The sequence below is a fragment of the Symphalangus syndactylus genome, chromosome 23 (assembly GCF_028878055.3).
Source record: "Symphalangus syndactylus isolate Jambi chromosome 23, NHGRI_mSymSyn1-v2.1_pri, whole genome shotgun sequence".
NCBI classification, from domain to species: Eukaryota; Metazoa; Chordata; class Mammalia; order Primates; family Hylobatidae; genus Symphalangus; species Symphalangus syndactylus.
This window is the reverse complement of record NC_072445.2, coordinates 43362619-43387188: the sequence shown is the minus strand read 5'-3', so window position 1 is coordinate 43387188 and position 24570 is coordinate 43362619. Positions and strand designations below refer to the sequence as shown.

Below are 24570 nucleotides of genomic sequence, written 5' to 3'. Positions count from 1 at the left end.
GAGATTTAGGTGGGGACACAGCCAAACCTTATCATCTGGAGTTTCATTTCAAAACATAACAAAACCTCTCATCCTCTTTTTCCTACCCCATCCACGTGACGAAATAAAAGTAAGAAAACTGACCTTTGCTGGGGATGAATTATTCTCCTCTGTGTGAACTTAGTCTTTCTCAAACCTGAGTATTCTGGCTGTGAGGTTGCAAATAAGCACCTTCTCAGAAGGTGCTTCCTTCCCTGCGCCCCAACATCCCCAGACCTCTCAAGGCCAGGAACAAACTCAAAGCACTGAGGCAGCTCATGAAAATGACCCAATTTGTGCTGCCACCTGGATCAGAGAAATTTCAAGTGTGGAATCTTGGTGTCTGATCTCAACATAGAAACATAACTATCAGGACAATAATCATCCAACATAGAAAGAAATTAACTACCAGAACAATATCTAATTTCTGAGTTTCTCTGAAGGATGGCTCTAAAGGAAAGTGTGAGTTTCTTTTAAGAGAAAAGGGTACTAACCTATATAGTGGGAAAGGGCACTTTTAACTTTGCCAGGCATTTTCTTAGATACTCTCTCTATATATATATTTCTTTTAATCCTTACAACTCCCTTCCATGAAGTAGGGATTATTATCTTTATTTAACAAATGAGGAAATCAAGATTCAGAGATTCAATGGGAAAGCCAGAATTAGGACATCTGATTGCTGAGTTCCAAAGTCCACTCTTTCGAATCTTCTTAGAGACACAAGGTCCTATGAATTCTAAAGGGAACAGAATTTAGTATGCTGTCATTTCAATCACTCTGGGAAATATGAGTATTCACTAATGGTGTTGGGATTAGTGGTAGTCTGCTGGAACTAATGCAGAGTTGGATCTATACCTCACATATTACACCAGAGGAAAAATGAGATCAAATAATTAAATATAAAAAAGAATATTCTAGAAGATATAAAGTTATTTTGTGAAATGACCTCGTAATGGGGAAAGGCATATCTAAGTTAAACATAAAACTTGAAGAAAAGACTGATAACTTTGGTGGTTGCATAGATACCCATTTTCACATGTCCCAAGCCACCCCAAAGTTCAAAGGCAACAAACTAGACTACTTGTGATTCATGTCAAAACATAGTTTAATCAAGCCATATTTAAAGAGACCCTACAAATCATAAGAGAAAGACCTAACAACTAAGTAGAAAAATTAGCACAGAATACTATGCATGTAACAGAAAAGGAAATACGGATGGCTTTCAAACATATAAAAAGGTGCTCAAGGACAATATAACAGTTAAATGCAAAATAAAACTCCCTGAGGGATCATTTTCACATTTCAAACTGGAAAAAACAAAATAAACTCTATTGAGAAGGACTCAACCATGCTCTCCAGAGTGTGTGAGAGACAGCCCTAGCTAAGAGTTGGGCTTTTCTTGTACAATCATTTGGAAACTATGAGAATCCTGGGGAGTGGCTCTTATTTCCTGGGAGGTACCCAGAACTACAGTTTCTTACCTGTGGCCTTACGGTCAAATAGCCTCAGAGGTTCAATTCCTGGTGGAATTGAAAGTCCTGGAGCAGACCATGGATGTGAGCTGTGGATATGAGCCGTTTTTCCTTCTATTGGCAATCTGATAGGTTGTGGTAGAGAATCATTCACACACTACTGCCTATTGAGGTGATCAGAAAAACAATGAGGGGTAGAAAAACAATGAAGTTACCTTTGCGTACTTTTAAAATGCTGGTATTGAAAGGAGTTTGGAGATGAAAACTTAACCTACCGAGAGTGGGGTTCGAACCCACGTGGGCACTAGCCCATTGGATCTTAAGTCCAACGCCTTAACCACTCGGCCATCCCGGTGACTGGGGCTGGCTATGCGGCAATCATTTTTTTTATAACAACAAAGGCATTTGCGCTGAGCGTTAAGGAAGTACCGAGTTATTCCTGTTTTTACTGAATTGTATTAAAATATGAGGAGGATATAATAGGAAAACACAGCATGTGTTCATCAATCACTTATCCTGAGTCTCCTCACATGGTCAAAAATTTCCAGAGAAATTTTTGTTTTTACTTGATTTGAAAAGAAAAACAAGGGAGCGGGCGGTGGGGGAAGGGTGGAGAGAAGAGGGGAGGGAGTGCCCTAGTGGAAACCACAGTATTAACACTACCTACTACTTCTACTTCACTAAAGGCACTGTCCCAATTTTTTCTTCAGAGATCACCGTTTTGCCTGCTGAATTCAAACCTCCACTCCAGACACACTGATGTCATTGGAGGCATCAGGATTGGGGGCCCAAAGTTTATTATATTAAAACGAGTTCATCCTGGGGTAAATTTTAAGATCTTTAGTGGACACAAAGGCAGTTCAAATTATTTGATTTTAGTGACAAAATGCTTTAAACTGACAATGCAACCTATCTACAAAAGGAACATATTGAGCTGTGTGTGGGCTGCACAGAAATACACCGCCCCAGAACTCAAAGTGCTCCCGGAAAAGGTCGCAATTGTTACAACAGAGAATCCAGTCCTTGTGGCTAAAGTATGTCCTGGGAGACTTATTACAAATGTGGATTCTAGAACCCCTCGTGCAATGATCCTGACTAAAGCGATTTACTATGGGTCCCAAGAATCTTAATCTTACCAAGCACCCTCAAGTAATTCTAACTTCAATAGTCTGGTAAACGGCACTCAGTGAAGGGTGCTAAAGCTGTCATGGGGAATTTAAGAACTCATGAAATAAGCTCGTAGAAAGGAAGTTTAGGGTCTGGGGGACACAGAGCTGAAATGAAATCCTGAAGTAGGGTTGGAATATAATTAATTTATGCAACAATACTGAACACCTAGTGTGTGGCGTTCCCCTTTGTTTTTCAGGTAATCAGAGGAAAGCAACACAATATGCAAAGGTTGTGTGGTCTGCAGCAGAAAAGCAAAGAAAGTCAGAGGACATCTCCTCAGAATCTCATCAGCTGAGGAAACAGGAGTCAAGGCCTTATTTGTGATGCTCAGGACTGCCTGGGTCCACATCAGGATCTTTCTCTGCCTGATGAAGCCATGGAAAAGGAATGGACCCCTGAAGTCGTTTGGCTGTTGGGCTCTGGGTTCTGCCTCTGGCCAGATCAAGGTTCCATTCCTAGAAGAGGAGATATGGCCTGAGAAATTCCTGCTTCTACCAAACACTGAAGGAAATTCAGGTCTCTCGCTGCTGGGGCAAGAACTGACTTGAGGATGGGGATGGAGGTGACTGGAAGGTTCCATGAAAAGCATATAAGAGAAAGAAACCATCATATATAGATAGACATAAAAATGTTCAGAATATTCTATTGCTGTTAGCTCTTAACATGAACTACAGAGCAGAATCAATCAGCTGCGAAGTTTTTTAAAAGTACACTTATCTAGAGGGTTTAAATATGTGTGACAGTAAAAAAGAAAACTATTCAATGTATATGAAGGATGGTCGGCCACGGTGGCTCCAGCTGTAATCCCAGCACTTTGGCAGGCCGAGGCAGGCAGATCACCTGAGGTCAAAAGTTGGAGACCAGCCTGGCCGACATGGCGAAACCCTGTCTCTAGTAAAAATACAAAATTAGCTGGGCATGGTGGCGCATGCCTGTAATTCCAGCTACTCGGAACAGTGAGGCAGGAGAGTCGCCTGAGCTGGGGAGGTCGAGGTTGCAGTGAGCCCAGATTGTGCCACTGCACTCCAGCCCAGCCTAGGCGACAGAACAAGACTCCGTCTCAAAAAAAAAAAAAAAAAAAAAAGTATATGAAGGAGAACATCCTTATACCCAGGAGCAGAAAACTTTTGAAAACTTCAAAAGCACAAACAATAAGGCAAAAAACAAAGAAGACATATTTGCTTACATTAAAATCAAGAATATAACCACTGTAGTCCAGCTACCAGGGAGACTGAGGCAGGAGGGTTGCTTGAGCCTAGGAGCTCAATGCCAGTCTGGCCAACATAGCAAAACCCCCACCTTTAAAAAAATCTTTTTTTTTTTTTTTTGAGACAGAGTTTCGCTCTTGTTGCCCGGGCTGGAGTGCAATGGCGCGATCTCAGCTCACCGCAACCTCCGCCTCCCAGGTTCAAGTGATTCTCCTGCCTCAGCCTCCTGAGTAGCTGGGATTACAGGCATGTACCACCACGCCCAGCAAATTTTGTATTTTTAGTAGAGACAGGGGTTTCTCCATGTTGGTCAGGCTGGTCTCCAACTCCTGACCTCAGGTGATTCCCCCCGCTTGGCCTCCCAATGTGCTGGGATTACAGGCGTGAGCCACTGCACCCAGCTAAAAAAATCTTAAATTAAAAAGTCAAGAATATGTAAGATAAAGGACACAGTAGAAATATAAATATGTAGATAGATGCACTAATGGGAGTATATGAATTGTCTCCAAAAATGGCAAGGGCATAATATATATCAAGAAGCCATGAAAATCTGCAAGAGAAGGACAGCAAGATCAAAAGGAAATGAACAAAAGATAGGACAGGCAATTAGAGGAGAGAAATATGTCAAGACTAACAAAGATTGTACAAAATCTTTAGTAATCACAGAAATAAAAAGTAAAAAGATATATCGCATTTACTGTCATTACATTGGCAAAACTAGAAGCTGAATAAAGTCAATTTTTGCAGGACTAGTGATAAAAGAACCCTCCTGTCCTGCTAGTCGAAGTTTAAATTAATGAAGCCATTCTGGAGTACTGCTTATTCAAATTAAGTATATTCACATTCTATGATGTAACTGCTCTGCTCCTAGGCATAAATCTTCCCCCACCCTATCCACTGCCTCAAATGTTAACTACCGAGAGTACACATGTGATAAAGTTAATCACAGCCTTATTTTAGTCTTTTGAAATTGAAAATTTAATATTTATTATTGGAAAGTGGACAGGTAAACTGTTAAAAATGCACACCATAGGCTATTAAGCAATATAAAAAGTAACAGAGTAGACATACATGCAATAATGTGGATGGAACTTGAAATTATAATACTATTGAAAAAGAACACCAACAAAAGAGATATGGGTTTCTGCTTCTGCCTGTGAAGAAGTCACTGTTAGGAAAATTGCAAACAACAAGAAAAATATACTGGACATAAGTATGTGAAATAACTGTTTTCAGGCATCGCCTGCTGTTAGTTTGGGACTGTGATACCCGAAAGAAGAGAAATAAATGAGGTGAGTCTTACAAATGTTTTAGCTTATTGTCTAGAGCACGATCAGAAAATGTGGTCTAAAGATGAAGCCAAGGGTGTTATTGTAAGTCCTTTATTAATACCACAGAGAGGCTTAAGGTGGTATCTAAACAAACCCCTAAGGTTCTTAAGGACATACCTTAAGGATCCTATAGTTTAAACAATAATTCTACAACTCTTAAGAATGCGGCCCTACTGCAGTTTTATGGGAAGCCAAAGGGAGACAAGACATTATTTTCATGAATGTGGCTTTTGTTTTAAAAGAAATTGGCGAACTTTAAAAAAATTTTTTTTTATTGAGACAGAGTCCCGCTCTGTTACCCAGGCTGGAGGGCAGTGAGTGGTCCGATCTTGGCTCACTGCACCCTGCACCTCCCAGGTTCAGGTGATTCTCCTGCCTCAGCCTCCCAAGTAGCTGGGACTACCACCATACCAGGCTAATTTTTTTTGTATTTTTAGTAGGGAGGGGGTTTCACCAGGTTGGCCAGGCTGGTCTCAAACTCCTGGGCTCAAGTGATCCTCCTGCCTCAGCCTCCCAAAGTGCTGGAATTATGGGAGTGAACCACTGCTTCTGGCCTGGAAAACTTTTTCTTTAAAGACCCAGATAGTAAATATTTTAGGCTTTGTGGGCCATTCAGTTGATGTGGCAATTACACAAATCAGCTGTTGCAGGAAAGCAGCTAAAGATAATGCTAAATGAATGAATGTGGTTGTGTTCCAATAAAGCTTTATAAAAACAGATGTAAGGCCAGATTTGGCCTGTGGGCTATAGTTCGCGAACCCCTGGTCTAAAGGAATAAACTTCAGTAACTTTCATAACATCTCATCTTTTGAAGAAAATTATGGTATATGAACATTGACCGTCTGGACTGAAAGGAATAAGGGACAGCACAAAATGAAAATACTTTGGACCTCACCCCTCTTCCTCCCAGACTACTATGGGAAGGAAGTAGGCTAAGAAAACCATTCAGCTGCAAGTAAATGATATTTCTTATTAAAAGAATGGATGAATCTGACTGTGGAATAAGAACCCAGGAGATGGACCCAAGAGCCTAGGGAATCATTCTCAGACGGCATTACTGAGTTCCAATCAATGCACTAGCATTATGTGCCCACTGAATTCTACAATTGCTACAGACCAGTGTGCCTCTTGTTTTTTGTTTTTTCTTTTTCTTTTTCCTCTTGTTTTTGTTCTTTTTGAATAGGATTGTGTATCGAGATTATCCTATGTCTCCTCTGCCTGTAGTTGGGAGACAGGTAACTTGTATCTTAAGTACATAGATGTTCAAACTAAGTAGAACCTTATTTGAAAAACAATTTTTTTTTTTTTTTTGAGACAGAGTCTCACTCTGTCACCCAGGCTGGAGTGCAATGGCGCGATCTTGGCTCACTGCAAGCTCCACCTCCCGGGTTCAAGCAATTCTCCTGCCTCAGCCTCCCGAGTAGCTGGGACTAACAGGCGCCCGTCACCACCTCCGGCTAATTTTTTGTATTTTTAGTAGAGACGGGGCTTCACCACGTTAGCCAGGATGGTGTCAATCTTCTGACCTCGTGATCCGCCCGCCTCGGCCTCCCAAAGTGCTGGGATTACAGGCCTGAGCCACCACGCCCGGCCAAAAAAATTTACCCAAGGAATTTAATCTGCACCTTTACCTGATTTTGGTAACGCCATCCTAGATACCGAGTTCATGTTGCAAAGAAGTCAGACGTGGCCAGGGTGACGATATTTTGCATGCTGGATAGGTAGAATCATTGGGGGCCAAGTTACAGAAAAATGTAGAGAGAGTGTTTTTCCTGATACCACTTACCCACTGAATGAACAAATGAAATGAGAGTTCATCAGAAGGCAAATTCACTGGTAGGCATAAGAGATGTAATTGTTCTAAAAACCAAGCAAGTTTTCTACTTGGCCACCAGAGCTTATCGTCTGGAGGTATTCCTGACATTTAGAGCAGTTTCCTAAAGGAAAACAGTCTTCTTAATTCAAGACCTATTCTTATTCTACAGCAAGAACATTATTCTTTGGTTTTGACCGAGATCCAGAAATGTGGTATTGTGTTACTACAAAGAAAGTCACTGAGGTAGAAACATTGACAGGCTGAGGTGTAAATTCTTATAAAATAATAAATTACCCCCCCCACAACACAGGTGAGGCTTCGTGGCTTAGCTGGTTAAAGCGCCTGTCTAGTAAACAGGAAATCCTGGGTTCGAATCCCAGCGAGGCCTCTTTATTTCTTCCCCTAAACTTACGTAAATTCTTCTCACTAGTTAAACCTGACTTGGATTTATACCTAATAAAGCAGCCAGCAAACCTTGAATCTCGATGTCTGAGGCACTTTGTAGAGGAACATGGTGATGGGTTGGAAATATTTACGATGAACTAGCTAAATCTATGCCAGAGACCAACCATCTAGAACCATCTAGAATTGAGCTGCAATTTTCTACGTTTAAATTTTTGTAGCTACTTTTCATATTTCTAAGGAACTTACAGCTTCACGTAACATTTCTGCTTTTAATACAATTCAAAAGGAAGGCAAGGAAGGAGATAAGACATACGTATAGTATACATTGAGTGTTGTGATAACTTCCTCCTTGCATGATTCTGAACTCTAGAATTTCACTGAATATATTGAAAAGTGGAGTAACATGACAACGACTTGAGAGGATAAGAAGAATGATTAGTGAAACACCAAAAGAAAACACAAACAAAAACAAAAAACCTAACAAGAGGCTGGAAGCAAATGGGACCTGAAGTTGTGGATCATTTATTAGACAGATAAAAATAAAAGGATGGAAAAATTAATCAAACCCTGGATACAGTGTTATGTTTTAGCTGCTCTTTAAAGAAAAATAAAATTATCAGTTATATCTGCAAAGTATCACATTCTACAAATGCCTTCCCTCATAACATTCCTTGTTGCAGTATTGCGCTCAGCTTTTTGCTTCTCACTGTAAGGAATGATTACATTGGACGATTACTCCTTTGTGAGCATTTAGGAGAAAAACCAGTTACATAATTTATGAGTGCAGTGCAAAATGGAAATGTTCCTTGTTTAAGAAAATTAGGAATTTCAAACCAGCAATAGCAGAGCATTAAGTCAAGTGCCTGGCCTTGTGCAAATGCATAGGTCGCATGCCCATGAAGACAGTCCTGACTGGGAAGACGGTCCTGATTGGGAATGTGGTCATTTGTCAAAAGACTGGATTTTAGAGACAACTTGAAATGGAGTGAAATCTAAAGTGATAGTCAATGATATCAACTACAGCTAGAAGGCTTGAGCACCTAAAAGTACTAAACAGGGGCGAGGCGCGGTGGCTCACGCCTGTAATCCCAGCACTTCAGGAGGCTGAGGTGGGCGGATCACAAGGTCAGGAGTGTGAGACCAGCCTGGCCAATATAGTGAAACCCCGTCTCTACTAAAAATACAAAAAGTAGCCGGGCATGGTGGCGCACGCCTGTAGTCTCAGCTACTTGGGAGGCTGAGGCAGGAGAATCGCTTGAACCCAGGAGGTGGAGGTTACAACCACTGCACCCCAGCCTGGGCAACAGAGCGAGACTCTGTCTCAAAAAAAAAAAAAAAAGTACGAAGCAGGGAAATGTTCCAGTATAAAAAGAATTCTTAAAGTCATGCTTTTGTTAGTCTTCTCTAACAAAGTAACATTTCTTATACAATTCAAGTTACTCTTTTCTCAGACAACTCGACCTCCTTCCAAATCCCATCAAATGGCACCAGGCTGGGATCTTTCAACATAAATATATGCTCCTTCTTCCTTTAGCCTCCTGTTGTCTTTGGGCTCCCACGGGGCTCCCTCTTCTCTAAATCTGGTGTAGGAAGAGCGCAAGTCGTATTCGTAGTACTGAGTTACACAGTGTAAACAACTTACAGGGTTATAATAATTTATTCGAATGGACGGGGTCCTAAGAGCGGAAGTCCTAAAAACGGTCGCTGTAAATTTTAGGAAGACAAGCGGTCGCTCTAAGTTTTAGGAAGACAAAAGTGAGTACAGGATAGTGTTCCCGCCCGGTTTCGAACCGGGGACTTTTCGCGTGTGAGGCGAACATGATAACCACTGCACTACGGAAACCCCTACTTAACACCATGGAAACCCCTACTTAACACCACGGAAACCCCCTACTAAGAGAAGGAACTACCCTGCTGGACCTAATCAGGAATTCACTGTTAATCATCCCTCCTTCCTAGAAATTTGTTTTCTTTCTATTCAAGTCAGTGTCTACAATCGCATTTTAAAACTGCTACAAAAACCACATCAAGATTAGGAAATATCCAAAACCCAGAAATTGCTACGTATTTGAGTTCTATGAGCCTTATACTAAAACTATAACCTCCATAAGATAAATCTCAAACATCTTGGCGCTGACCAGATTTGACGTTTACTTACTTGACGTGATGACTGGAATTTGTCCTTCTGCTTATCTCAGAATTCCTTCTCACTCTCTCACCCAGCGTCAAAATCGTTGCAAAATTCTACTGAGCTTACATTCAGACTCTATAAAATGTCCTTCTCCTCTGTTGTTGATAGGTCCCTCGTTCAGGCCCTTCATATCTGTTCTTCACGACTGTCCGTACCGATTCTTGGGTTGACTCTCTGAATCAATTCTCCACCGAGCTTAAAGTCCCAAGCTTCATTTCCCTTCATAAAGTTCCACAAACATAAACCTTTATTCTTTCTTACATATGCATTTTATATACTTTTTTTTTTAAAGAGAGGTTCTAGATTCACAGCAAAACTTTGAGCAGAAGGTACAGAGATTTCCCATATACCCCCTGCTCCCGCACATGCATAACTCCCTCACTTATCAACATGCCCCGCTAGAATAGTACATTCATTACAATTGTTGACCTATCTTGGCATACCATCATCACCCACAGACCGGAGTTTACATTAGGCTTCACTCTTGGTGTTGTACATTCTATCCATTTGCACAGAAGTATGATATATACCCACCAATATAGTATTATGCAGAGTAGTTTCACTGCCTTAAAAATTCTCTGTGCTTGGGCTGTTCATCCCTCCATCCTCACAAACCCTGGCAACGACTGATCTTTTTACTGTGTTCATAGTTTTGCCTTTCCAGAATGTCATATAATTACAATTATACAGTATTTGCTTTTTCAGATTGGCTTATTAGTAATGTGCATTTAAGTTTCCTCCATGTCTTTTCATGGGTTGATATCTCATTTCTTTTTAATGCTGAATAATATTCCATTGTCTACATATATCACAGTTAATCCATTCACTTACTGAATAATATTTTGGTTGCTTCCAAATTTTGGCAATTATTAATAAAGGTGCTATAAACATCTGTGTACAGATTTTCGTGTGAACATAATTTTTCAACTCTTTTGGGTTAGATACCAAGGAGTACAACTGGATTGTGTGAAAAGAATAAGTTTACTTTTGCAAGAAACCATCAAACTGTCTTTTAAAGTAGCTGTATCATTTGTGATTCCACCAGGAATGAATCAGAGTTCCTGTTAGTCCAAAGCTTCACCAAAATTTGCTGTTGTCAGTGTTCTGGGCTTTAGCTGTTCTGATAGGTGTGTAGTGATATCTCATTGTTGTTTTAGTGTGCATTTCCCTGATGACATATAATGTGGAACATCTTTCCATATGCTTATTTTTCATCTGTATATCTTCTTTGGTGACATGATTGTTAAGGTCTTTGGCCATTTTTTTTTTCATGAGGTTGTGTTCTTACTGTTGAATTTTAAGAGCTCTTTGTAGATTTTGAATAGGAGTACTTTATCTGGTATATCTTTAGCAAATATTTTCTCCCACTGTGTGGCTTGTCTTTTCATTATCTTGATGTTATAGTGTTTTTGATCACTAGCACGTCTTTTTGGCTCTTTCTCAGAATTTCCATCTCTCTGCTTACATTGCCCATCTGTTCTTGCATGCTATCTTTTTTATACATTAGAGCCTTTCACATCTTTTTTTTTTCTTGAGACAGAGCCTCGCTTTGTCACCCAGGCTGCAGTGCAGTGGCTCACTGCAATCTCTGCTTCACGGGTTCAATCAATTCTCGTGCCTTAGCCTTCTGAGTAGCTGGGATTGCAGATATGTATCACCAGGCCTGGCTAATTTTTTTGTATTTTTAGTAGAGATGGGGTTTCATCATGTTGGTCAGGCTGGTCTGGAAGTCCTAGCCTTATGTGATCCGCCCACCTGAGCCTCCCAAAGTGCTGGGATTACAGGTGTGAGCCACCTCGCCTAGCCAAAGCCCCTAGCATCTTAATCAGTTGTTTCAAATTCCTGGTCTGAGAATTCCAACATCCCTGTCATATCTGAGTCTGATTCTGATGCTTGCTCTGTCTCTTCTGTGTATTTTGCTTTTTATTGTGCCTTGTTATTTTTTCTTGATAGCAGGACATGCTCCACTGGGTAAAGTGAGGTGCTATAAGCAGGCCTTTAGTAATGTGGTGGGAAGGTGTGGGGGGAAAAAAGCATTCTGTAGTCCCACAAGTAGGTCTCAGTCTGTTAGTGAGCCTGTGTCTCTGGACTGTCAACTTTAAACATGCTTCCTAGGTTTTCCCCCACTTTAGGTGGGACTGGATGGCTAGAGTGGGCTGGAGTTGGTTATTTCCCTTCCCACGGATCAGCTGGGCTCTGATAAAACCCCAGCAGGTTAGGCTGAGGTTAAATGGTTTCTCCTGAGGGCAGACCTATTAAGAGAACAAAATGCTCTGGCCTATTGCAAACTGGTTCTTGCCCCACCTGCTACCAGAGGTAGAGGGGATTTTTCTCTCACATTCACTATGACAATCTGGTCAAGCTCCTGAGGTAAAATTAACAAAATTGTGGGGTGCAGATGACTGAGTTCTGGAGTTTTTATCTCCTAGACTCGCCAATGTTGAGCCACCAACAATTTGCTAATTAGAGTTCAGGTTTCCCTGCTCCAGCACTAGTTCACATGGTGTCTGTTCTGTGGGTTTCTGCTCTGGTAAGTTGTGATTCTCTGTATTTGTCTTTTTCAATTTTGGGAGCAATGGCTTGCCCTGTGACCTCATTTTTTCTGACAGACCTAAGAAGACTTGGGTTTTCAGTTTGTTCAGGTTTTGCTTGTTTTTAGGACTTAGTGATGACTTGTAGCTTCTTACATGCCCGACTGGATAATCTTTGTATATAAGTCTATAGCTTTCTCTCCAAGAACAGTGTTAGCAGCTATCAATAAGTTTGGATATGTTGTACTTTATTATTTTTAGTTCAAACTATTTTCTAATTTCTCTTGTAACCTATCTTTAACCCATAGGTTGTTTGGGAGTGTGATGTTATTTCCCCAAGCATTTGGGGATATTTTCCTTTGTTTCTGTTACTGATTTCTAGTTTAATTCTATATTGATTAGAGAACATTCTTATTACTTTTTTTTTTGAGATGGAGTCTCGCTGTATTGCCCAGGCTAAAGTACAGTGGTGCGATCTCAACTCACTGTAGCCTCTGCCTCCCAGGTTCAAGTGATTCTCCTGCCTCAGCCTCCTGAGTAGCTGGGATTACCGGTGTGGGCCACCATGCCCCACTACCATCAGGTTTTTAAAATTTTAATTTTGAAATAATTATAGATTTACAGGCAATTACAAAGAAAGCACAGAGAAGTCCCCTGTACCCTTAATTTAGTTCCCCACAAAGGCTGCATCATATGTAACTGTAGTACAATATCAAACCCAAGAATCTGACATTGGTACAATGTTTGTATATCGTTCTAGGTCATTTTATCATGTGTAGATTTGTGTAACTATCACTAGAAACCAGAAAAAAAAGCTTCATCACCACAAACATTTCCCTGTGGGTGCCACCACTTAATTAGTTACACTCACTTCCCATGCCACCCACCCCCCCAACAACTACTAATATGTTCTTTTTTTTTGAGACAGTCTCACTCTGTTGCCCAGGCTGGAGTGGAGTGGCGCAACCTCGGCTCACTGCAACCTCTGCCTCCCGGGTTCAAGCCATTCTTGTGCCTCAGACTCCCAGGTAGCTGGGATTACAGGCATGTGCCACCACACCTGACTATTTTTTGTATTTTTAGTAGGCACAGGGTTTCACCATGTTGGCCAGGCTCTTCTTGAACTCCTGACTTCAGGTGATCCGCCCACCTTGGCCTCCCAAAGTGCTGGGATTATAGGCATGAACCACCGGGCCAGGCCTAATGTGTTCTTAATCTCTGTTTTTTATTTTGTTTTTAGAATGTTATAGAAATAGGCCAGGTGCGGTGGCTCACGCCTGTAATCCGTGCACTCTGGAAGGCCGAGGCAGGTGGATCACATGAGGCCAGGAGTTCAAGACCAGCCTGGCCAACATGGTGAAATGATATCTCTACTAAAAATACAAAAATTAGCTGGACATGGTGGCTCACACCTGTAGTCCCAGCTTCTCGGGAGGGTAAAGCATGAGAACTGCTTGAACCCAGGAGGTGGAGGTTGCAGTGAGTGGAGATGGCGCCGCTGCACTCCAGCCTGGGTGACAGAGCAAGACTCTGTCTTAAAAAAAAAAAAAAGGGATGGCCTTTTTCACAGCCTAATGCCCTTGAGATCCATCCAATTTGTTGTATCAACAGTTCCTGCCTTTTAATTGTTGAGTAGTTGTTTATAGTATGGATGTACCACAGTTTCTTTAACCATCTACCTATTGAGGTACATTTTAGTAGTTTTCTAGTGTTTTGCTATTATAAATAAAGGATTACAAATAATTGTGATAGATTTTTGTATAGACATAAGTTTTCATGTCATTTTTTATTATTGTTATATATTATTGAATATATACAATATATATTGAATGCTACACATGCAGCATTCACATGTTTCTGTTTTATAAAATGTCTCTGTTTTATTACTATGAAATGCCTCCTTTTCTTTTTTATTATGTCACGTCTCTGTCTATGGTAATACTCCTTGTCTCAAAATCTACACTTTATGTTAATACATACGTTTGATGTTAATTTTTTTTTTTTTTTTTTTTTTTTTTTTTTTTTTTTTTGAGACGGAGTCTCGCTCTTTCACCCAGGCTGGGCTGGAGTGCAGTGGCGCGATCTCGGCTCACTGCAGGCTCCGCCCCCCGGGGTTCACGCCATTCTCCTGCCTCAGCCTCTCCGAGTAGCTGGGACTACAGGCGCCCGCCACCTCGCCCGGTTAATTTTTTGTATTTTTAGTAGAGACGGGGTTTCACCGTGTTAGCCAGGATGGTCTCGATCTCCTGACCTCGTGATCCGCCCGCCTCGGCCTCCCAAAGTGCTGGGATTACAGGCGTGAGCCACCGCGCCCGGCTGATGTCAATTTTTTTATGGTTAGCCTTTGTGGGTTTTTTTTTTTTTTGGTTGTTGTTGTTGTTTTTAACTTTATTTATTTTATTTTATTTATTTTTTGAGACTCATTCTGTCACCCAGGCTGGAGTGCAGTGGCGCGATTTTGGCTCACTACAACCTCTGCCTCTTGGGTTCAAGTGATTGTCATGCCTCAGCCTCCTGAGTAGCTGGGACTATAGGGGTGGGCCACCATACCTGGCTAAGTTTTGTATTTTTAGTAGAGACAGGGTTTCACCATTTTGGCCAAGCCAGTCTTGAACTCCTGGCCTCAAGTGATCTACCTGCCTCAGCCTTGCAATGTTCTGGAATTACAGGTATGAGCTACCACACCCAGCCTAAACTTTGTATTATATATCTTTATCCCTTTTCTTTTTTTTTTTTTTTTTTTTGAGACAGAGTCTCACTCTGTCACCCAAGCTGGAGTGCAGTGGCGTGATCTCAGCTCACTGCAACTTTGCCTCCTGGGTTCAAGTGATTCTTCTGCTTCAGCCTCCCAAGCAGCTGGGACTACAGGCGTGCGCCACCATGCCTGGCTAATTTTTGTATTTTTAGTAGAGATGTGGTTTCACCATATTGGCCAGGCTGGTCTCTAACTCCTGACCTCGTGATCCACCTCCCTCGGCCTCCCAAAATGCTGGGAATACAGGCACGAGCCATTGCGCCTGGCCTATCCCTTTACTTTTCTAAACCACTTAATTTACATCCTTACATATTTTTAGGGCCTTTTAAAAATTGTGGCAACATATGCATAATATAAAATTTGTTATTTGAATTAGTTTTAAGTGTACATTTCAGTAGAATTAAGTACATTCACATCGTCTTGCAACCATCCCCGTTATCTATCTCCAGAACTTTTTATCATCCAAAATTGAAACTCTGTATCCTTTAAATAATAACTCCCCATTTCTCTCCACTTCCCCAGCTCTTGGTAACTACTCTTTCTGTCTCTATGAATTTTAGTATTGTGGAAATCATATATTTGTCCTTTATGTTTGGCTTATTTCACTTTGAATAATGTTCTCACTCTTTATTCATATTACAGCATGTATCAAAATTTTTACTCCTTTTTAGACTTTCTGAATAGTCAACAGGTGGAATCAACCCAAATCAATAATGTTGCTGTGAAATATTGGCATACGAGTTTCTTTTTTAAATTTAAAAATTTTAAATTTATTTTATTTATTTATTTTTTGAGACAGGAGATTACCCACGCTAGAGTGCAGTGGCGCAATCATGGCTCCTCGCAGCCTCGACTTCCCGGGCTCCAGCGATGCTCCCACCCACACCCAGCTAATTTTTGCATTCTTGGTAGAGACGGGGTTTGGCCATATTACCTGCACTGGTCTTGAACTACTTGGCTCAAGCGATCCTCCTGCCTGAGCCTCCCAAAGTGTTGTGATTATAGGCATGAGCCACAGAGCCAGCTGGGATGCTTTTTATTTCATTTTCTTGCCTACTTTCTGTGGCTAGAACTACCAACACTATGCCGAATAGAGTGGTGAATGTGGCATTTTTGTCTTTTGCTGATCTTGGAAAAAAAGCTTTCAGTCTTTCACTATTTTTTTTTTTTTTTAATTGAGACGGTGTCTCACTCTGTCGCCTAGGCTGGAGTACAGTGGTGAGATCTCAGCTCACTGCAACCTCTGCCTCCCAGGTTCAAGTGATTCTCGTGCCTCAGTCTCCTGAGTAGTTGGGACTACAGGCGCATGCCATGCCCAGCTAATTTTTTTGTATTTTCAGTAGAGATGGGGTTTTGCCATGTTGTCCAGGCTGGTTTCAACTCCTGACCTCAGGTAATCCGCCTGCTTCCGCCTCCCAAAGTGCTGGGATTACAGGCATGAGCCACTGCGCCCAGCCAGCCTTTCACTATTGAATATGATGTTAGTTGAAGGTTAATCGTAAGTAGCCTTTATGATGTTAAGGAAGTTTTCTTCTATTTCTAGTTCATTGGGTGGGTTTTTTTGTTTGTTTGTTTTTTCACAAAAGGGTGTGGGATTTTGTCAAATGCTTTTTCTGTATCAATGGAGGTGATTATGTAATTTTTTTCTATTCTGTTAATGTGGTATATATTACATTGACTGATATTTGTATCTTGAATTATCCTCACATTCCAGGAATAAATCCTACTTTTTCGTAGTGTATAATCTTCTTAACATATTGCTAGCCGGGCATGGTGGCTCATGCCTGTAATCCTAGCACTTTGGGAGGCCAAGGCAGAGGATTGCCTGAGCTCAGGACTTCGCGACCAGCCTGGGCAACACAGTGAAACCCCGTCTCTACTAAAATACAAAAAATCAGCCGAGTGTGGCGGTGTGTGCCTTTAGTCCCAGCTACTTGAGAGGCCGAGGCAGAAGAATTGCTTAAATCTGGGAGGTGGAGGTTACAGTAAGCCAAGATCCCGCCACTACACTCCAGCCTGGGCGGTAGAGCAAGACTCCATCTCAAAAAACAAAAACAAAAACAAACCCAAAAACATATTGCTAACTTTAGTTTGCTAGTAATTTGTGGATAAATTTTGTATCGTACTGCTTTGGTATCCTTACTAGTTATAGGTCTATTCAGATTTTTTATTTCTTTTTAATTAAATTTTAATAGATTGTTTCTAGGAGCTTATCCACTTCATCTAGGTTATCCAATTTGCTGGCATACAATTGTTCACAGTATTCTTTTATAATCCTTTTGATTTCTGTAAATTCGTAATGTTTCTTTCCTTCCTTCCTTCCTTCCTTCCTTCCTTCCTTCCTTCCTTCCTTCCTTCCTTCCTTTCCTTTTCTTCCTGTTTATTCTTTTCATTACAATCTCTGATTTTAATGACAGTCAATCTCAAGGGAAAGTTATGACCACCTCCATGTGAACCTTAAAATGGATATCCTATGTGTTTGGCTCAGCTACCATAGACATCTCTTGCCCCAGAGTTCCAGTGTATTTTTCCCTTTTAGTTTTTTGGTTCCTCTCGGCCATTGCACCAGCCTCAGGTCCACATAGGATGCTCTCTGCTGAGTATTGCCTTGAGTTACTGCTCCCTCTCATCTTGTAGCTGATGCTACTCATGATCACAGTATCACTTGAGTAGGAAAGAGGATGCTAGAGGTAAAAAATGCTACCACAACATTTTGTTTGTTTATAAAATGTTAGACCCTGGTCCCCTCCATTTTTTCCCCTTTCATATCTAAATTTTGAGACCACTGGCCTCTAACAGTCTGTAGTAGGCCTAAGTTCAAAGTGTCGTATGCTTCTCTGGTGCCTGTTTGTGAGCCAAATAGAGAAACACTATGCTAGAGAGAGTGCTCACCAGGAAGATCACATCAAACCAATGGTGACAGAAATTGAACTGCAGTTCTCCAAGGACTTCGGTTATTATGGTGCAGTATTCTAGAGGCATACTCATTTCAGATTAGCAGCGCAGAGGAGACAAAGTGCAGGCCCATTATCTATGCTAATAGCAGGACATTGACACTGGAGGACTTACTGCTAGAGATGGCATAAAAGAACTTGGTATGAGTGATCAGCAATCCTCGATGGTTGTGGCGATGATTATTCCAACAAGAATGGAGGAAATGTGTTGGGACCAAAATTTCACATCACATTGGATTCCCAGATAATTCACAGTGATCTCAATGCCTCTTGTGACAGGATCCATTTTCCCAACTCGATCAAAAGCAATATTGATGGTGCCATGAAAAATTTTTCAAACACAGAAAATAGAGAAAAAGTAACCCAGAAAATTGAAATATTTCCCTTTGAAGGTTTTGGAGTATTCTGTTCTCTCCTTGGTAGCATACAGATCAGCTGTTTTCAGAAAAAGCTGCCTGCTTAGTTCTTCCAACGCATCCACTTCCTGTTGAATAAGGTAATACTTTTTATCATTCCCCAGAATCCTGATGGTTTGTTATGCACCTCCCCCTTCTGGAACATCGTTCTCTGTGCCATTGCCATCCTTTTCTTTTTGGTTATGATGATATCCATGGTTTGGAGCAGTCGCTGTTCCAGGGCTAGAATATCTGTGTCAGTCACATTCCTGAGGAAGTAAGACATCAAAGTGTATGGGCAGTAGACAGCACCAAATCCAGAAAGGAGAGCCATGAGAGTAACTCCAATCACACCAACCCAGCTGATGAGCTGTTCTATGGATAAGATCACATGTTTTGGGCTGAGAATGGGAAAGCAATCTCCTAGTTTCCAGAAGAAACAGATAAAGGTCAACCACAAGAGACAGGAAGCAGGAAAAAAGCAGTCGTTGTTTATGCACTAAGACAGAGGAGACAAAAGTAGTTGGATGTTGCTCACAATAAAATAGCCAGTGTAAAAACGCACCATGAAAACCAGGATCAGCAGAATTACACCCAGGTTCATTTTCCAGTGAAAATAACGAGAGCTGCTACTCAATACTCCTAAGATTTCAAAGATGATAAGCTCAAACATAGTGCAAGAAAATGCAAACGTCACAGAGAAGATCACCTGTACAACATACTGACGCACCTCATAGTTCTTAAACAATTGGCACATGAAGAAAAGCCACCCAAATTAAAAAAAAAAATAGTATCTGGGAGGTAATCGTGATGCTGGAATCAATCAGGAAGCCTATGGTGAAGTGTAGGGAGGGCTCCTGCCTCCATTTCCCACTTGCAAGGCCACGGCACGCTGGGGCCACCGGCCTCTCACACAGGCAGCCTTCGCCCAGGTGCAGCCGTAGGGACTGCGGGCTCGTCAGCCTGACGCCATCAAGCTGCGCCCCAGCCAGCCAGTCAACGGCTGTGTCCAGAGCTTCCCGCCTCGGGCTCAGCGTAGGTAGAGCGGACGCCTCCACTTTCGTTTCTGATTTTAGTCTTCTGAGTATCCTCTTTTGTTTGTTTGTTTGTTTTTTGAGACAGTCTCACTCTATTGCCCAGACTTCAGTGGCGCCATTTCGGCTCACTGCAACCTCCGCCTCCTGGGTTCAGACGATTCTCCTGCCTCAGTCTCCTGAGTAGCTGGGATTACAGACGCCGCCACAACGCTAGGCTAACTTCTGTATTTTTAGTAGAGACGGGGATCTCGCCATGTTGGCCAGGCTGGTCTCGAACTCCTGACCTCAGGTGATCTGCCCACCTCGGCCTCCGAAAGTGCTACGGTTACAGGCATGAGCCACCGCGCCCAGCCCTCTCTTCTTTTTTCTGGGTTCCTTTAGCTAAATGTTTGTCAATTTTGGTGAACTTTTCAAAGAACCAACTTTTGGTTTCATTGATTTTCTATATTGTTTCCAGCCTGACCTTTCCGATGGCCTGCCTTTTCTGACAGCCTGCCCTATGGATTTAGCAATTACTAGCCAGGTCCACAGTTGCATAAACCAATTCCTTAAAAAAAAAAAAACCTCACATATAAATATTCATCTGGATGATTCTCCACAAACCGAATAAACCCCGCCTACCAGCATGCAGCTCAAGAGCACTCTTAAGTTCCTTTCCAGTCACTATGCAGAGGGAACCACTATTGTGACTCGCCCGCCACCCACTGGCGCAAAGGCAGGGTCTTGCTTTGTAGTCCAGGCTGGAGGGCAGGGCGTAATCAGCTCACTTGAACTCCTGGGCTAAAGTGATCCTCCCGCCTCAGCATAAGCGACTTAAGGCTGGCTAATTTTTAAAAGTTTTTTGTAGAGACGGGGTCTTACTATGTTGCCAAGGCCGGCTTCTAACTCCTGGGCTCAAGTGATCCATCCGCCTCAACCAACTAAAGTGCTGGGATTGCAGGCGTGAGCTAATGCGCACCGCATCACTGAAGCTGGTTTGCATAGACATAGCTCCTTTTTTTTTTTTTTTTTTTGAGACAGCGTTTCCCTCTTTGTTGCCCAGGTTGGAGTGCAGTGGCGCGATCACAGCTCACTGCAGCCTCCATCTCTCGGGCTCAAGCGATTCTCCTGTCTCAGCCTCCCGAGTATCTGGGATTACAGGCACCCGACCACTCCCGGCTAATTTTTGTATTTTTAGTAGAGACGGAGTTTTACCATGTTGACCAGGCTGTTCTTGAACTCCTGACCTCAGGTGATCCACCTGCCTCGGCCTCCCAAAGTGCTAGGATTACAGGCGTGAGCCAACGCGCCCGGCCAGCTCCTTCTATTCTGAGATCTTCCAGGGTATTTTTTTCTGTCGTGTAGCGGTTACTATTTTGCCTAACAAGCAAAAGGTTTTTGGATCAGAAATATGATGCCTTTTCTTTTCTTCATGTTACTTCTGTGAGTCTCTGTTTGAACCGATAGAATCTTTGCATATTATTAAGCGTAAACACTGAAAGACTTTTTGTACTCTCTCCTTGATCTTGAGCCATTTCAGGAACCTTTGTCCCTTCTTTGTCCTGAGCTATGTTGTTGAACCCCGAATCCATTACCCTCTCTCCTTTTTCTTTTTTGAGACAAGTCTCACTGTGTGGCCAAGGCTGGAGTGCAGTGGAGCGATCTCAGCCTACTGCACCCTTCACCTCCCGGGTTCAAGCGATTTTCCTGCCTCAGCCTCCTGGAATTACAGGCGCGTACCACCACGCCCGGATAATTAGTAGAGACCGGCTTTCGCCATGTTGGCCAGGCTCGTCTAGAACTCCTGACCTCAGATGATTCGCCCGCCTCAGCCTCCCAAAGTGTTGAGATTACAGGCGTGAGCCACCGCACGCGGCCGCTCCCTTTCTTTTAACTCTGCGTTTGTCTGCAGGCTTTGAGAGGCCCAGGTGGTGCCTTACCCGAGTAGGTGCCAATGTGCAGGATCCCATCTGTGCAATGCAGGTGAATCTGGCTTCCTTGGAGTCTGGAGAGCAGACCTTTGTCAACAGTTTTCTGCAAACAGAGTTTCCTTGGGGATGTCGAAAAAGGAACAGGGCTCCGTTTTGAGCAAAATGGGGAACTGGACATTCTTTACCCTGAAGGACAGAGAGGAGTTTTCAAGAAATAGATAAGTGGCAACCTCATGTGGACATGTGAATCAATACTTAGAAACTGTCAAGGGTTTAAAGAAATTATACTCCAGCCGGGCGCGGTGGCTCACGCCTATAATCCCAGCACTTTGGGAGGCCGAGGCAAGCGGATCACAAGGTCAGGAGTTCAAGACCAGCCTGGCCAATATGGTGAAACCCCGTCTCTACCAAAAATACAAAAACAATTGGCTGGGCGTGGTGGCAGTCTCCTGTAGTCCCAGATACTCGGGAGGCTGAGGCAGGAGAATCGCTTGAACCTGGGAGGCGGAGGTTACAGTGAGCCAAGATCGTGTCATTGCACTCCAGCCTGGGTGACAGAGGGAGACTGCCTCAGAAAAAAAAAAAAAAGAAAACAAGAAAAAAAATTATGTCTTGGCCTGGCCTCTATGGGGCCCCTAATATTGGCATTATTAGCATGATGCTCTAATCAAGTAAGCTGATCAATAACTAAGAAAGTTTTCATTTTCTTTTTTCTTTCTTTTTTTTTTTTGAGACGAAGTGTCGCTCTTGTCTCCCAGGCTGGAGTGCAATGGCATGATCTCGGCTCACTGCAACCTCCGCCTCCCAGGTTCAAGCTCTTCTCCTGCCTCAGCCTCCTGAGTGGCTGGGATTACAGGTGCCTGCCACCAAGCCGGGTTAATGTTTGTATTTTTAGTAGAGCCAGGGTTTCACCATGTTGGCCAGGCTGGTCTCAAACTCCTGACCTCAAGTGATCCGCCTGCTTCGGCCTTCCAAACTGTTGGGATTACGGGCGTGAGCCACGAAACCCGGCTCCATTTTCTTTTAAGGCTGCATTAAACCATCATCGTCATGTAAAGTTTCACTATAATAAAGGAAACAATTCTCTCTATACCCACCTTCCATAATCCCCAGGTCACACCTCACCTGTTTCAATAAAGTCTATCCAAATGATTGTAAGTTACTTGTTTAATAAGGAAATACAAAACAACAAAAACCTATTTTGTTTGCAGCTCCCTCACGGAAAATCCAATCTCTAAATCTAAAACTCACAGACTTGAAGGAGCAAGTTTCTGTTGTTTCACTTGTGTGAATTTGGCCCAGAAAATTCATAGAGAAGGTGCTAGCTAGGGTGAGAGAATTTCCTCTGCATCTCTTATGAAGTCCTGGAGCTAATCAAGGCTGCTACCTTTGATTCCAAGGGCTGGAATCAGGGCATGAGTGTCTTGTGGATCTGACTCCCTGAGTCATGTATGCACCCTGGATTCACAGGTCCAGGTCACTATTGATAGATCCAATTAACATGGAAAGACATTCCATGTGGGTCTTTTTTTTTTCTTTGAGACAGAGTTTCGCTCTTGTTGTCCAGGCTGGAGTGCAATGGCGCGATCTTGGCTCACCGCAGGCAGTGCCTCCCAGGTTCAAGCAATTCTCCTGCCTCAGCCTCTTGAGTAGCTGGGATTACAGTCATGCACCACGCTGGGCTAAATTTGTATTTTTTTTTTTTTTTTTTTTTTTTTAGTAGAGACGGGTTTCTCCATGTTGAGGCTGGTCTCGAACTCCTGACCTCAGGTGATCGGCCCGTCTCGGCCTCCCAAAGTGTTGGGATTATAGGTGTGAGCCACGGCGCCCGGCTTTTTTTTTTTTTTTTTAGACAGAGTCTTGCTCTGTCGCCCAGGCTGTGCAGTGGCACGATCTTGGCTCACTACAACCTCCGCCTTCCGGGTTCAAGCAATTCTCTGCCTCAGCCTCCCAAGTAGCTAGGATTACAGGCGACTGCCACCACACCCGGCTAATTTTTGTATTTGTAGGAGAGATGGGGTTTCACCATCTTGGCCAGGCTGGTCTTGAACTCCTGACTGCGTGATCCACCCACCTTGGCCTCCCAAAGTGCTGGGATTACAGGCTTGGTCAGGCGAGAGTACAGTGGCACAATCATGGCCCAATGCAGCCTTGACCTCCCAACTTCCTGGGCTCAGGCAATCCTCCCCTCTGCCTCCCAAGTATCTGGGGCTATAGGCACTGTCCACCACTCCCAGCTAATATTTTGGTATTTTTTGTAGATACAGGGTTTCACCATGTTGCCCAAGTTGGTCTCGAACTCCTGGGCTCAAGTGCTCTGCCTGCCTCAGCCTCCCAAAGTGCTGGGATTACAGCGTGAGCCACCGCACCCAACCTGGGTCTAATTTTTGGTCAACCCAGTGATTCTCCTAAAATTCCCAGGTCTCAGGCGGGGTGCGATGGCTCACGCCTGTAATCCCAGCACTTTGGGAGGCCTAGGCAGATGGATCACGAGGTCAGGAGTTAGAGACCAGCCTGGCCAAAATGATGAAACCCCATCTCTACTAAAAATAAAAAAAATTAGCCAGGCGTGGTGGCAGGCGCCTGTAGTCCCAGCTACTTGGGAGGCTGAGGCAGGAGAATCCCTTGAACCCGGGAGGTGGAGATTGCAGTGAGCCCAGATTGCGCCACTGCACTCCAGCCTAGGAGACGAGAGCCAGACTCCGTCTTAAAATAAAATAAAATAAAATAAAATAAAATAAAATAAAATAATAAAATACCCAGGTCTCACTAGGCTGTCTAAAGCCAGTCTTGGATGCCATTAGGGAGACTCCTACCCTTTTTGCCTTAACTTTCTTTCATGTCAAAGTAATTCTGTGAATCATTGTTCTCAAGCTTTTCAAGTGGAGTCTCCTTCCTAGTTGGAGAATAGTGGCTCCTTGTCACTATTGCAGACACCCTTAGGGAGGACACCCGTGGTTTCCTGCCTTGCTTATTAGATGTCTACAATTTTTTCTTAGATTATTTTTTAAATAAATAACTTGGCTTCATTTTCCATTGCAGATACTATTATTGCCACTTTACTATATGCTTACAGTATTTGTTAAATTATTTAATTTTGTTAATTAAAAAAAGTTTTTTGAGACAAGGTCTCGCTAGGTTACCCAGGCTAGTCTCGAACTCCTAAGCTCAAGCTACACTCCTATCTCAGGCTCCCAAGTAGCTAGAATTATAGGTACATGCCACCCTGCCTGGCTTAATTTTTATAATAAGTAACACGTTCACTTGGCTCAAACATCTTGAGTACAGAAAAAAATGCAGCTAATATCACCTTCCTCTTTCTCATCCACCCAGTTCCCAGCTTTTTAATTTAATGTATTTATTTTTCTTACGTGCT

General features: G+C 42.7%; 3 non-coding genes and 2 pseudogenes across 3 annotated transcripts; 2 read left to right on the top strand and 3 right to left on the bottom strand.

Moving 5' to 3' along the window:
* The window catches only part of LOC129473563 (uncharacterized), a 687223-nt pseudogene that overhangs the window by 573978 nt on the left and 88675 nt on the right, over positions 1–24570 (top strand).
* TRNAL-UAA (transfer RNA leucine (anticodon UAA)) lies at positions 1764–1846 on the bottom strand. The gene has a single exon. It is a non-coding gene; the product is annotated as a tRNA-Leu (tRNA).
* TRNAT-AGU (transfer RNA threonine (anticodon AGU)) lies at positions 7331–7404 on the top strand. Its single transcript has one exon. It is a non-coding gene; the product is annotated as a tRNA-Thr (tRNA).
* TRNAV-CAC (transfer RNA valine (anticodon CAC)) lies at positions 9192–9264 on the bottom strand. Its single transcript has one exon. It is a non-coding gene; the product is annotated as a tRNA-Val (tRNA).
* LOC129473554 (Golgi pH regulator-like) lies at positions 14125–19216 on the bottom strand (annotated as a pseudogene).